Raw genomic sequence first — 16,319 nt, 5'->3', positions numbered from 1 at the left:
AAGTCCAGGAGACCTCCAGTCTACAAGATAAACACATCTGCACCAGGTGCATCGAGTAGCAGCTTGATGACCTTCAACTCATACAGGGGAATGAAGAGGTGATAGACAGGAGCTACAGGGAGGTAGTCACCCCTAGCTTTCAGGAGACAGATAACTAAGTCAGGAGAAGGAGTACACCTGTGGCCATTCCCCTCAATAATAAGTATACAACTTTAGATACTATTGGTGGGAGGGCAACCTATCAACGGGGAGCCACACTGTTCCTGGCACTGAATCTTGTGCCATGGCTTAGAAGAGCACAAAAGTGAAGAGGACTGCAGTGTTGATAGGAGATTCCTTAGTCAGAGGAACAGAGACGCTCAGATGGTATGTTCCCTCCCGGGTACCAGGATCAGGAATGTCTCGGATCGGGTCCGTGGCATTCTCAAGGGCGAGAATAAACAGCCAGAAATCTTGGTATGTATTGGCACCAATGACGTAGATAGACAAGGTGAGGAGGTCCTGAAGAGAGATTTTAGGGAACTATGCAGGAAGTTGAGAACCAGCGCCTCCAGGGTAGTGATCTCTGGATTGCTGCCTGTGCCACGTGCCAGTGAGGGTAAGAATTGGATCATTTGGCAGGCGAATGTGTGGCTGAGAAACTGGTTCAGATTTATGGATCACTAGGATCTCTCTTTTTTTAGGATTTATCAATTACAGGCTTCCCCCACCATCCGAAGGTACAGTGTTCCTATGAAACGGTTCGTAAGCCGGAATGTCGTAAAGCAAAGAAGCAATTACCATTTATTTATATGGGAAAATTTTGTGAACGTTCACAGACCCAAAAATAACCTACCAAGTCATGCCAAGTAACACACAAAACCTAAAATAACAGTAACATACAGTAAAAGCAGGAATGATATGATGAATACACAGCCAATATAAAGTAGAAATACTTTTCCACAATAATTGCCTGCACTGTTCTCCGTAACGAAAATCTCACACAAGCGCTCTCGGCAAAAACACGGCACAAGCGCTCAGTAACCTTTAAGCTATGAAGCTGCCAAATCATACCAAATAACACGTAAAAATACACAGCCAATATAAAGTAGAAATAATGTACGTACAGCGTAGTATCACTTCCCGGAATTGGGAAGACATCGAGCACACTGATGATGGTGTGTTAGACTGAGTCGTCGGAGGTTGGGGTGGTGCAGTGGCCCCCACCCTCCGGGCAGCGACCCGATACCGATCCACGAAGCATGCAGCGGTCCAGCGGCGCCCGGGATGCACCCAACATATCTTTAAGAAAAAAGCAGAAATAAACAAGCTAATTAATTAGGTGCCGCCCGGCACGTAATTGTCGGCCCAGATCAGAGGCGATGCAATCGGCAATCGTCTCTGATCTGGCCCGACATTTACGTGCTGGGCGGCACCTAATTAATTAGCTTGTTTATTTTGGCTTTTTTTCTTAAAGGTGTGCTGGGTGCCTCCCAGCTACTGCTGTATTCTCCGCGGGTCGGTATTTGTCCGCGGCTCGGGGTTTGGGGTGGTGGGACACTGGGGTGTCATCTCATCATCTGTTTCCTTGAGGGTAGGCAGGTCATCTTCTTCTATGTCTGCCTGCCTCGATGTCGAAGGTCGAGGTTCGTCGTCTGCTGTGGCTGATGTGGAAGGCTTGCTTGACTGCCTAGCCTCGCACATTTTTAGGTCATACAGTCCTTTGTAAGGACTCAAACCATCCTGCAAATATGCCCTAAACCAACGTACCCTTTCAAAATTAAAGTCATACTTTATCATTGCAGCGAAAATCTCACGCAGGTGCTTCATGTTCAGTTCCTGGACAACTTCACTTTCGGTCCGTTAGCTTCTGCATTCGGTTTTGATTGTTATTCTTTCCTCTTCCAATTGCATCAGTTCTTCATCTATCAGTTCTTGGTCATGGGATGCCAAAACCTCTCCAACATCATCTTCGTCATCTTCCACAAGCCAAACTCACTTTGTCCTTACTTCGTTCACCACGATCGAAACGCTTAATGATGTCTAGTTTTACGCTAAGTGTAACACCCTTACGAGCTCTTTCAGGCTTTTCTGATACCTTAGAACTCATCTTGCTAACAGGTGCTCACAGGCACGTGTTTAAGCAATGCCGGCGAGAATGCCGTTCTGAATCAGGGGAAGAACGGCTGCTCGGGGCGCGCGCTGCTTTTCTCGTGCTGCCTTTTTTCGTAACAGTGAAAACACCTTCTGTTGGCAAAAACAGGTAACTAATGTAGATCTTTGTAATTGTGAGGTTTCGTAAAGTGAACATTCGAAAAGCCGGGGTCACCTGTACTATAACAGGTTCTTGCCAAACCTGGCAACTGCCCTCCTTTGAACTCATTATTGCAGATTGGGAAAAAATGGCAATGGACAAAGTAGTGTGAGGTGGCTTTGCAAAAAGTGGAGGAAATGTTGATTGTACTCAGACATTATGATCCACGTTATCCAGTGAAGATTGCCATGCATCGTTCAGGATGCTAATATATCTAAAGAAAGGTGTCCAGAGCTGTCAGAACCACTTCCTGCAGTTCCAGAGTCAACCACCACAGAGGAGGCCCCAGAAACTGAGATAGTTTCACAGCCACAAGTCTCACCTACCTAGTAGATTGATCCCCCTTGTCATGAAAGACAAGAGTAAGAAAGCCTCAACAGCGATTAACTCCTGAGGCCACTATGGGACAATTGAAAATTTACTATACTGTGGATGTCTATATAGTAGCTGTATTATATAATACACTGTATATAAGTTGAGATGCACTCTGTATTGAGTTGGAGTTTGTAGCTAAGCAGGGTGTATTTAATATTTCAGTAGTATTTGAGTAATATTGTAAATATATTGTTTAAGAATATATTGTTTAATATATTGTTTAAATAAGTCATTACAGGTTATATGTGAAAGTATGTAAATGGCATACGGCATCATGCCACCACATGCAAGTCTCACTAAAGTAAAAACGAAACTTATACATTTATTCCCGGCATAAATTTATGTTTTTATGTGTTTGAGTTACAAAACATAACAAAGGGTCTAATTAAATTAAGGCAAATGTAATGTACAATTGTTTAATGGAAAAAGCAGAGGCAGCTCAGTTTTGTATGTACTTATTGGTGGATTTTTACTGGAGTTTAAAAAAACAAAAGCACAGCGCTGTAGATACCTGGGGCAAAGTACTTGCAGAGTGCACCTTCTCATTGGAGTCAGAAGGACATTACAGTTCTCTGTTCCCATGGCAACCCCAGTGTTGTGCCATTCCATATGGAGGATACAGCTTGTAATTGATCTGCTTTTCAATAGCCAACAGCTGCTAGACAGATGTTAACTGCTAAAACCATGCGTCTAATTTGAAAGTGGAAGATTAATAAAGGGGGTATAAAGGGAGATTTATGGGCAGAAATGTTAAATGAAACTGAGTATTATGATGCTCACCCTGTGCTCAGTAGGTGTAATGACTAACAAAGTCTGTCCTCAGTGGTCACATAAAGTATTTTGAATCCAATTTATTGTTTGTAAATGTCACAGAACTGGAAGTGTGAAGAGCCACAGCCTTGTGGTAGGCACTGTGACCTTCACTGAAATGAAAATTTTCTCACTGCATCTGAAATTAGAATTGCCGTCTTGAGTGTGAACTGTGAGCCCGAAATGCCATTGATATTCAACCAGCAGTGAGCCTCTGCTTTTATTACATGAAACATGTGTGCAGTAGTCAGTAGGGAATAAAGAAACTTAAAAAAGCGGATTTGATGTGCATTGCTGTACATTTGTACTTAATGTATTTTAGCTCTGTTGTGGTTAACACAGCACCTGTTTCTAGGTATTTGTTATCCAAGCAGATAAAAGATGGAAAACCTGGGCACCTTAGAACGTTGCCAGCATGTTTGGTTGGTGATGAGTGTAGATATTCCAAATGCAGTGAAGTAAAAGAGTTTCATATACTGTATTCCAAAATTTCAAGAACATATTTGATCTATTCTGATAAGTTTCCCTGACAGATTAGCAAATTTATCGATGGAATTGGGGTTAAATCAGTAATTCTTGTTCTTTTATTTTGTAACCTAATTTCAGTAGCAGGGAGCTACTGTACCTGCTCTAAATATAGGAAATGAAGTCAGATCCCTGTTCCTGGCCACTGTCCAGTGGCTATTGGACACAGATGTGTTTGGGATTGATCACACTTCCTCTTCCAGGTGAACAGCCAGCTGATGCAAAATGTAAGGACAGACCAAATGTGTTGTGGATTATTTACATACAAATGTGATTTGAAAAATGCTAATGTATATGAGTGTTCACAAAACAAATTAAACCTAATAAAACAGCATTATACAGTAACTCTTCTAGGGGATATTGGATTTACTTGAAGAATGAATCCTTTCCTTTTCTGAACTATATAAATTGATGGGCAGGTAAAAGATTTAGTAAGATTGTGTTGATTATTTTGCAGATCTATTCACTTAACCCCAATCTCTTGCTCTTCCCCATGACAACAAAAGAATCAGAACAAAGTTCTACAATTCCTCTTTTTACCAGCTGTGAAAACTTAACATCTGATAGTAGCAGAAGACTTCAAAGATCCTAAGTTCTGAATGCTGGCAGAGCCCAACATGCAGGTGCAAAAGGAAAGGCAGAACTGTTTCCAATCTCTTTTAGTGAGCATTGTGGCTTGGATGATGCCGAGGTCCCTGCCATCAAAGAAAATTAAACAATTTCATTCACTCATTTTACACAAATTCAAGCTGAGAGTATTGGATACAAAACAATAACGAGTAACATCTTAGCTATAGTTCTGAGGTTGTCCACTCCTGAACTAGTAATGCCTTTGATTAACTATTCCAGTACAATTAGAACACTGGCATCAATCTGGACACTATGCCACAATGTAGGGAAAATTTAAGCTGAAAAAATTACGGTTCATTTGTATATTCTTTGCCATCATCAAAGTGATGTAAGATGCAGTTTGATGCATGGCTTTGGGTTTTTCCACGAAGGCTTTGCACTTCATTTACAGAATGGAGCCAAATTATTCCAGTGGAAAGATGAGAGTGATTGGCCATGATATGAAGGCAGCACTTGTCTTTGTATCATCAAGAGCCTCAGCAAAATGCAGTCAATGGGAATAATGGAGAAAACACTTCACAGACTGATTCATTTAAAGGGAGACAATTGTGATTGTTGGATTTTGATTGTGTCAACACCTGGAAATTTATCAATAGTTCCTTCAGGCAGTGTTGTAGGCCTACGCATCCTTACTACCTTCATCACTGGGCTTTCTTCCATCAAAAAAAGGGAGAATGTTCAACGATGTCTGCTAAATGTAGACTTCGCCTGCCATTTTCCACATAATGATGGAATCCTTGCCTGTATGTAGCAAAAGTCATTTTGATCACAGAAAAATATCACCAATGCTGCTTCTGAAATATCCTCCAGATTTCCAGGAAGGACAACTAAATCAATGTTGCTGTCCTTGGCCATGACAACATCCACCACAGTAAAACCCCAACTATTTCCAGGCAGCTCCTTTGTTTGGGCCATGTCATCTGTATGCCTGACACCAGACTTCAGAAAGAAGTCACAAGACTCTATCACAAGAGGAAATTATCTGACACACAGAGGAAAAGATTCAAGGATGTGCTCATAGGTTCATTGAAGTGCAACATCCTCAGACTTCTAGGAACCTCTGGCTCATAACCAGTGAAAATGCAGAAGCAGCATTTATATATCAGCGATATTGCATTGGATTCTAAGAACATCCAGGCCACGTACTGGGAGAATGCAGAAGCCCTATGTAAGTGGAAAAAGAAACGCACCACCCGCGCATTACACGCGCGCCCATCCTTGCAGCCATCTGCTGCCCCATCCATGGAAGTGTCTTCCGTTCCTAGATTAATCTCATTAACCACCCCAGAAGAGTCTCTCCCAAGGGTCTGCTGAAGATAAAGTTCTGGTAAAACTGAAGGACAGTGTACCTCCTCAGAAAATCCTATTATTCATTACAGCAGTATTGCTCATAAAATCTGGCAGCAACTTTGACTAACCTTTTGATGACCATTCTGTTTACGTAACTCCACATCTCAATTTACAGTTCATTACATCAGATTTCGTTTGCGGGGAAAGGTAAACAGAAATATGGCAGAGTTCAATGTGACCTTAAGAAAAATAATAAATGGCTTCAAGTTACTTCCCGACAGGTCTGTAGGAGTAACTCTGAAGCTTGTGGCTGTCAGGGGTTGTGTTCCTTGGTGTAAAATTGATGCAAACCCATTCAGGAGAGGGCGCACTAGGAAGACTAGAAGTTTTTTTCTGAAAGTAAGTTACGAGATTTATACGACAAGGCCCTGCTGAGCATGGAGCTAAGTACTTGGAGGCAAGTGATTTGTTCAAATTCTGATTTTTAAATAGTTGTCAGTTATACAGTACATAGTAAGTTTGTTCAGATTTTATTTTCTCCAAATATTTTTGAAAAGTGATTGTATTCTTTCCTCACAACTGTACCATTCTAGGACCAGCATTCTTTCTATTTTCTGTCTTTCTTTCCCTTATTTCACATATTTCCTTTTCCACATATTATTTGTAACCCTGGTTTGAAGACTGAAAGGAATTTGCAGCCAATAAAGCCAATATTGGTCCGGAAATGAAAATAGAGGTAAAAGGCAACAGCCTCGTCTATGGTAATAGCTATTAGAAAGAATGAACATAAATCAGATATATCAAGCTGTGTGATTTAGCAATGTAGTTGTCATTACATTTCATATTGATGATGGCATTTTTTATGGAGATTTATTTTTACTTCCCTGCAGTTCCAAATGTTATTGAAAGTTATGTTGCTTTTGGAGACGGAACGCAATTAGAGATTTTTTTTAATGTGACTATAACCTTGATCTTATCCCTTGCAGAAACATTACTGCATTCTGAGAAAATGATGTGGTAATTTTAGGCTTCCCTGCAGTGATAATAAACTAGAAATGAATCTTGTATCACTCAACAGCAAAAATAAAAATTCAGAAATGATCCGGTTGTACTTCATGCTTCAAGGCTTTGTCAACAGGATGCATCGCAGGGTGTTCTCACAATAAAACTGCATGCTGCACCCACAGGTCCAAAAGAAATTCAACTAAAGATATAATGAAATAATATTGTTGTGACTAGACAGACTGGAGTAGTACTGGTCCATGAATATATAACATGGACTTGTAAATAGTAGAAATAAGTATTAATTTTTTTTGGTGGCTCTTACTTATTTTGGTTGGATGCTTACTGCTGGCTATGGTACTTAATTTAAAAAGAAAGAACTGGGATATGAATTGGTATATTTGTAAGTGATAATTGCCTGGAGATTTTCAAAGGACAAAAGATCGGTCAACCCCCATATGGCAGATTGTAGCCTGGTGAGGTGGGGGAGGGGGTAGCTTTACTCAGGGCTAATGCAGCTTTCTTCTCATCCCCCACACACAACCCCCTCCCATGTTCAAGCATTTGTCAGCAAACCTAAATGAATGTGCCACAGTTGTCACCAACTTGTGTGGACATATGTACCCACAAAAACATTTAAAGCAGAGGTTCCCAACGTTTGGCTAATGATAGGGGTACATGGTGTAAAACGGGTTGGGAACCCCTGATTTAGAGACTTCCCCAATCAGAAGCCCTGGATGAACTAGGAGATCCGTAATCCGAGATCTGCGGCCTCTGGGCTGGCGATCCAGACTTGTGTAAGAAGTCATGGTACAATCTCTGGAAGGCCACTGTGAGCACAAAGAGGCAATTTCAGACTAAACTGGAATTACAGATAGATGTCCAACAGCTGTGGCAGGACTGGCACAGTATAACTTCTACAAGAGAAGCGTAAGTGCCAACGAGCCATCACCCCAGATGAGCTCAATGTCCTTTATGCTCATTTTAATAAGGAGAACCCGACAGTGTATCTGGTTTTGTACTAAAGATTTGCATGGACCAACTGGCTAGAGTATTTACGGACATTTTCATTCTTTCACTACTGCAGTTTGAGGTTCCCATCTGATTCAGAACGTTTTCTGTTGCACCATTGCACAAGAAGAGTGTGGCGACCTGCTTCAATGGTACCTACACCAACTGAAATGAAATGTTTTAAGAAGTTGGTCATTGTATGAATCAACTCCTGCTTCAGCGATGACCTAGATCTGCTCCAGTTTGCCTACTGCCACAACAAGTCAACAGCAGATGTGATTTCTCTGGTTCTTCACTTTGCTCCGGCCTATCTGAACAACAGGAACTTGTACGTTAGGCTGTTCTTCATGGACTACAGCTTGGCAGTCAGCACAATCATCCCATTCAAAGTCATCATCAACGCAGGTGTACTGTACTCTACACACAGGCGACTATGTGGCTAAGCACAACTCCCAATGCCATCTTCAAATTTGCTGATGACATCTCTGTTGCTGGGCGAATCACAGGTGGTGATGTGTCAGCTTACTGGAATGAGATGTTATCGCCTGATTGAGTGGTGCTGTAAAAACAACCTCTCATTCAGCCTCAGCAAAACTAAAGAACTGAATTGTTGACTTCAGGAAGGGTAGCGAGAGCGAACATGTACCAGTCTGCGTCGGGCGATCGGTAGTGGAGGGAGTTAGCAGCTTTAAATTCCTGGGTGTTAACATATTTGATCTGCCCTGGGCCCAGCACATCAATCTAATCATAAGGAAAGTCTGTCTTACTTTCATAGGAGGTTTGGCTTGTCACCGAACATTCCAACAAATTTCTACAGATGTACTGCTGAGCATACCAGTGCCCACAAAGAGCAAGGTGGCACTCACATCTACTGTGATGAAGTGATTTCAGAGGTTGGTCTTGGTGAGAATCAACTCCTGCCTAAGCAAGGACCTGGGCCCACTGTTATTTGCCTATCACTAAATACGTCTACAGCGGTTGCAGTCTCATTGGTTCTCCTCTCCATGGGATCACCTGGACAGCAGTAATACCTGTGTCAGGCTGCTGTTTATTGATTACAGCTCAGTGTTCAACACAATCATACCCTCAGTTCTAGTCAACAAGCTCCAAAACCTGGGCCTGTCTACATCACTCTGCAACTGGATCCTTGATTTCCTCACTGGGAGACTAAGGTCTGTGTGGATTGGAAATAATATCTCCCCCTTATGGACAATAAACACCGGCAAACCTCAAGGATGCATGCTTAGCCCATCTTTCTACTTTCTGTACACCCACAATTGTGTGGCTGGGCACAGCTCAAATGCCATCTATAACTTTGCTGGTGACGCAACTATTGTTGGCAGAATTTCAGATGGTGGTGAGGTGGTGTACAGGAGCAAGATGGATCAGTTGGTTGAGTGGAGTCTCAGCAACAACCTTGCATTCAACGTCAGTAAGACCAAGGAATTAATTGTGGACTTCAGGAAGTAGAACACACTCTCCTCATTGCTACCATCAAGGGGAAGGTACACAGACTCAGGACCCACACCCTGAAGGCCCACACTCATCATTTCAGGTACAGCTTTTTCACATTCGCCATCAGACTTCTGAATGGACAATGAACACAACCTTAGTATTTTTTCCCTCTCTTTTGGCACTACTTATTTAATTTAATCTTTTATCTATTCTTATTGTAATTTCTAGTTCTTATCATTAAGTATTGCAATGTACTGCTGCCAGGAAACAGCAAATTTTATGACATATGCTAATGATATTAAACCTGATTCTGATTCTGAACTTATCCTTACAATTAGGGCAATTTGAATGTGCAGAAGCTGCAGAGAGTAGTGGATCTGCCCAGTACATCACAGGCACATTCCTCCCAGCCACTGGGAGCATCTACTGGAAGCATTGCCTCAAGAAAGGAACATCTATTCACGACGGTCCCTCGCTTTACACCTTTGACTGTGAGGCTAAGTACAGCTCCAACACCATATTTGCTGATGACACCACTGTTGTGGGCTGTATCAAAGGTGGGGTTGAATCAGTATACAGGAGGGAGATCGAAAATTTGGCTGAATGCTGTCATAACAACAATTACCCATTCAATGTCAGTAAGACCAAGGAGTTAATTGTGGACTTCAGGAGGGGGAAGCCAGAGGTCTATAAGCCAATCCTCATTGGAGGATCAGAGGTGGAGAGGGTCAGTAACTTTAAGTTCCTGGCTGTCCACTATCTCAGAGGACCTGTCCTGGACCCATCATATAAATGTAATTGTAAAGAAAGTATGACAGCACCTCTACTTCCTTAGAAGACTACAGAGATTCAGCATGATATCAAAAACCTTGGCAAACTGCAATAGGTGTATGGTGGAAGGTGTATTGACTGGCTGCATTATAGCCTGGTATGGGAACACCAGTGCCTTTGAATGGAAAGTCCTACAGAAGGAAGTGGATTTGGCTCAGTACCTAATGGGTAAAGACCTCAAAACCACTGAGCAAATCTACATAAAGCTTTGTCATAGAAAAGCAACATCCATCATCAAAGATCCTCACCACCCAGGCCATGCTCTTTTCTCACTGCTGCCATCAGGCAGAAGGTACAAGTGCCTCAGGACTCACACCACCAGGTTCAAGAACAGTTACTACCCCTCAACCAACAGGCTGCTGAACAAAAGAGGATAATTACACTCATCTATTGAGATGTTCCCACAACCAATGATCTCACTTTAAGGACTCTTTATCTTATCATTTAATGCTCTCGTTATTTATTGCTATTTATTTATAGTTGTATTTCAAATGTTTGTTGTCTTCTGTGCTCTTGCTCTTTCATTGATCCTGTTTACAGTTACTATTCTAGATTTTCTAAGCATGCCCGCTGGGAAAAAAAAACTCAGGATTGTATGTGGTGACATGTATGAACTCTGATAATAAATCTTTCTTTGAACTTTGTACTTTGAGCACTTGGCCCATGCCATCTTTTCGCAGCTACCATCGAGCAGGAGGTACAAGAGCCTGAAGTCCCACATCACGATGTTGAAGAACAGCTACTTCCCTTCTTCAGCCATTTGGTCCTTGGTCACTACAGTCTGGCAATGCTAGGAGCACTCTGCACTAAAATGGACTTCACCATTTTTGTTCTAATTGTTTCTTGTAAAAAATTGTGCATATTTGTTTAATTTATATTTTTCCTGTGAATTGCTTCTTATTGTATTTGATGCTATGTGCCTGTGATTCTGCTGCAAGTAAGGTTTCCAATGCATCGGTGCATACGTGTACTCATACATATGACAATAACTTGACTTCATTTTACTGTAATTGAATCAGATAGACTTTGGGAAATGTATCTGCAGAAGTTAAGCTGCTAATTCAAACCCACACTGCATCCCTAGGCTATGACTCAGAGTGTTGGCTGCTTAAAAAGCTTATCTATGGTTACAATTTTTGAATATTCTAATGGACTTTTCACCAGCCTCCCTCATTCCATCCCTTCCCCCATAAATTGGAGAACTTTCAAACCTTCGCCAGTCTGATCTGAGCTAGCAAGACTTTTGTTCTCTCAAATTTTAGGATTGTTCAGTTTGTCTTTTTTTGAGTTTTTGCCTTGCCACTCCGATATTCTTCAACATCGTGATGTGGGACTTCAGGCTCTTGTACCTCCTGCTCGATGGTAGCTGCGAAAAGATGGCATGGCCCAAGTGCTCAAAGTACAAAGTTCAAAGAAAAATTTATTATCAGAGTACATACATGTCACCACATACAATCCTGAGTTTCTTTTTCCAGCAGGCATGCTCAGAAAATCTATAGAATAGTAACTGTAAACAGGATCAATGAAAGAGCAAGAGCACAGAAGGCAACAAACATTTGAAATACAACTATAAATTGGAGTATTGTATTAGCTAATGCATTAGTGGAATGGAATGGGGTGTATAGTCCTCAATTTTAAAAACCAGGCACTGATAACCTGGAGATTTATTTGGCATTGCTCCATAGTTTCCAGTCAAAGAAAGATTACTTTGCTTTTCTCTTCTGTTACTCCTGCCTTGTGCTGTTCCACCTTTCTCTCCCCACAATGTGTTTCCATTATTTCAATTTTTGGGCATGGGATGTATAAATTAGCACTATACAAAGATTGGACTCTGCTATTATGAGCTTGATGTGTTAGCTTGCGTATGATCCATTTTAGAAGACCTGGGTTCTCTATTAATCATTTAATCAACAATATGATGATTGCCTAGTGCGGCCAACTCAAAGGCTCTGTGAGGTTGGGCCACAGTCTGGGGTCCTTTCAATACACACATAGCAGGGATGAGCCAGGTGGGGAAGCTCCACAAGCAATGAACTGGTGTATCAACCCAGAGGGCAATATGGTTTCTAAAGTGTGAACACTACAGTATGTAGTGACCATATGACATTCATCATCATTATATGCTGTGTCATATGGAGTGGGCGATCGTGGTCTCGTGACCATGATCGTTCCTGGAAAATTTTTCTACAGAACTGGTTTATCATTGCCTTCTGGGCAGCGACTTTACAAGACTGGTGGCCCCAGCCATTATCAATACTCTTCAGGGATTGTCTGCCTGGCATCAGTGGTTGCATAACCAGGTCTTGTGATATGCACCGGCTACTCATACAACCAACCACCTCTTCATGTGACCCTGATCGGGGGGTGGGGGGTGCCTAGCAGGTGCTAGAACTTGCCCAAGGGTGACCTACAGGCTAGAAGAGGGAAGGCAAACACGAGGAAATCTGTAGATGCTGGAATTTCATGCAACACACATAAAAATTGCTGGTGAACGCAGCAGGCCAGGCAGCATCTATAGGAAGATGTACAGTCAACATTTCGGGCCGAGACCCTTCGTCAGGACTAACCGAAAGAAGAGATAGTTAAAGATTTGAAAGAGGGGCAAGGAGATCCAAAATGATAGGAGAAGACAGGACGGGGAAGGGATGGAGGTAAGAGCTGGACAGGTGATTGGCAAAGGGGATATGACAGGATCATGGAACAGGAGGTCGAGGGAGAAAGAAAAGGGGAGGAGGGAAGCCCAGAGGATGGGCAAGGACTATAGTGAGAGGGACAGAGGGAGAAAAAGGAGAGAGAGAAAAAATATTAATAATAATAAAAATAAATAAATAAATAACGGATGGGGTATGAAGGGGAGGTGGGGCATTAACGGAAGTTTGAGAAGTCGATGATCATGCCATCAGGTTGGAGGCTACCCAGACAGAATACAAAGAGTTGTTCCTCCAACCTGAGTGTGGCTTCATCTTGACAGTAGAGGAGGGCGTGGATTGACATATCAGAATGGGAATGGGATGTGGAATTAAAATGTGTGGCCATTGGGAGATCCTGCTTTCTCTGGTGGACAGAAGAGGGGAGGAGTGCCTTACACCTCATTTGGTAGAGACTTGTCTCCGACCTGCCACCCTCATACAGCATTAAGAATTTTTTTTTAATTGCACTTTTATTCTTCTGTATTTTTTTGTTATCAATAAAATTTACTCTTGAAATAAAAAAAATCAGCATCAAGAAACTGTTATTCAGTACAATGGATAGAGCTGTTGGGGGAAGAACTAGGTTCAGTGATGTGATGGACTTAATTATGGGAGCTGCAGGCTTTGATGACACGTATAACACATTATTCAATGAGATATCACTCATTTTGTGTGGGCGTTTCTGCTACAGTGCCTGCAAGAGTCTGCAATCAATGCTTCACTTGTTTGGTATTACTCAACCACCTTAAAAATCACCTACTGCCGCCTTCTCGGTGGGAACAATGGCCAAATATGGTCTCTTTAAGCTCTTCCACATGTCAGAACTATTCAGTTCTGATTGTTATCTCCTGGAAAGATCATCCTAGTCAAATGTTTTTTTGCTTGTAGCAATAAAAAAATATGAAATGCATGAAGGTCAAGTTATTAAGCATGCAGACAGTTGATTTACTTTACAAGGTATTCATTTCATGATATAATTTGAGATGAATTACACAGGAGGAAAACAGAACCTGTCGTTTCGAAGTTTTCCTGAAAGAAAAGGAAAAGTGTTGCAGATCAACAATATTTGCGATTGGTGTGTGGAGATCCCTCAGTTAGCATCTGAGCTTATAATGTAGGAGTGATTTGTGCCAACATCAGCTAGTTTTATTCTAACCAGTTTATTTAATTTTTGACCAGGGATAAGGAGATTGGGAATGTTCTAAGCTGATCTTAGCTGAGCCTGAAGAAAAAAGGCAACTCCTCAAATGCTGCTTGATTAGGACAGAGAATATAAGCTAAATAAACTACAGACTCAAGTGCCTTCGAATTTTTTTCTCTCTGTTTTCATCTGTAGCATCCTCCAAAGGCTTCCTTGAAATTGAACATCTTCCTCTGTAAGTTTGAAATAAGGAAATCTGCCTACACCGTCCAATGTTTCAACTTGTTTGGATTAGTAAAGGTATCAGGCCTTACACAATAAAGAATGGAAAATTGCGGCCCTGATCTCTTTCCATTTCCCTCCAGGATGTCCAATTAGCCAAGAAAAAGAAATTTGTTACGGTTTGTATGGAGATCTTTGTTGAAGTTTGGTCTACAGATGGCGAGAACCTCACCTTTAATGATCCCCCCCCCCACACCCCATATTTTCATGTACTTGCTCTGGACAACCAGTCTCTGCCTCCCACTTTTTAACACCAACTCATTCCACCACCATTTTTCCTTGTGCTTTTGTGGCCGTGGGTGGCCAGCCCAGTAGTCAAACAGAACTAAATAAAAATCACCCGCGTTTCACACCATCACAGTTGAGACTGGCTTATGTCAGTGTTGGAGTAGGGAACTTCTGAGTCAGCTGTTCTGTTGCCGGTGCGAAATGTGATAACTTACCATATATTAGATATAGAAACTGTGCAGATGGGTCCAATAAGTAAAGGAGCAATTGAGTCTGAAGGAACAAATTAGAAAGTACAAAATTAGTCTGACAGAAGAATGAATGCAAAATAATGCAGATGAAGTTTAATATGCTAATGTATGGTATTAGAATATAGTTAAGTGTAAAAACGACTGATATCAGAACTTGGCAAGTATTATTAGTGAAGTTGAATAAGTTTAGATACTTCGACCATTAACTTATCCAGCTATTATATAGCAGTAATCAGGAAATCAAATGAAATACTAGACTTCAGAACATAAGCTCTAGAAATCATTAGAAATAAACTACTGGTTTGTCACTTGTTTTCTTTTGGCTGTCCTGAATGGGACTTGCTTTTACTTTTATTTTCTCAGTTCAGAGGTGGCAAATGAGGCTTTTCCATTGAGGGGCAAAATGGCTGGGTAACCTGTGAAAAGGTGTATTCACCCTGCGTTCACAGAACTCCTCAGTCTGAAATGTCTTCTTGAAGGTGATCGCAATGATGGCATCTCCAAGATGTCTGGTACGTCCTTTTCCCAGACATGGATGACAAAATTGTGGATTTGTTACTGAAACTGTTCTCTCCTGAGTTTCAGGGTTTCAGTGAGCATAATGTCTACTGTTAAGGCCTTGTTGTTTCGGGTTAGAATATGGATTTCATGGTCATCGTTTGGTCAGGAGTGGCAGAAGGCTGGTCTGAATAGGACTGTTGTGCCATGCAGTCAGTGGTTTTGTGTTAAGGACTGAGTAGCAGCAGGGGAGACCTTTGCAGTGTTCCTTCCTGTGGGTATTGACTGCCTGTCTGTCCTTGATTGGTTCCCACGGGAGTGAAGCCTATAGTACTTGTGTCACAGATGTTTTTTACACCACTGAAATCACTTATTCTTAGCATATCAAAAATATATATCGCTTAGTTAACATTTTATAACAGGGATCGGCAACCTTTTTGCCTCTGTGGGCCGGATCGCGTATTAATGAGTGGACAATGGGCCCGATAAATGTCATAAAAAACTTGAAATATGGGAATTATCCATTTAAATACATCTAGTTATGTTTGACCTCAAATTAATGAATAACGCATGCTAGAAAATCATTTGTGCTTGAGGTTGCCTACCCCTGTTTTATAAGGAAAAAATTCAGAATATTACTAGAAATGAAATGCACAAAGGATCAGACCAAAACTAAGTAAATTTAAGTCTGCTGTCTCAAAATTCTCTAGACAGTGATTAATAAATTGAATTTTATACAAGAATAGTATAAAAAATCTAAAGTAATGAGGTAATCCTTGCATGCTATGATAAGCAACTTTTGGAAATGTGTGCCTGTAGAAGATACAGTGGATAAGTTTGCTATTTTATGAACATCCAATCTGTGATCTTTGGGCATCTTTCAAAATTGAAAACTAACGTTCTTCACCACTTACGTAAGCATTAAAAGGATTCTATACGTTATAATTTGAACCTTAAATTGGAAAAGATCTTTTGCCTTTCGGAGATTCTGTGAATTAACTCCATCT

General features: G+C 41.3%; 1 protein-coding gene across 2 annotated transcripts in view; it reads left to right on the top strand.

Annotated features, from left to right (window-relative positions):
• Positions 1–16,319, top strand: part of arhgef3 (Rho guanine nucleotide exchange factor (GEF) 3) — a 263,389-nt gene that overhangs the window by 69,721 nt on the left and 177,349 nt on the right. The window lies entirely within an intron of this gene.

This window comes from Mobula birostris, chromosome 16 (assembly GCF_030028105.1).
Source record: "Mobula birostris isolate sMobBir1 chromosome 16, sMobBir1.hap1, whole genome shotgun sequence".
NCBI lineage: Eukaryota > Metazoa > Chordata > Chondrichthyes > Myliobatiformes > Myliobatidae > Mobula > Mobula birostris.
This window is presented reverse-complemented; position numbering and strand designations above follow the sequence as displayed.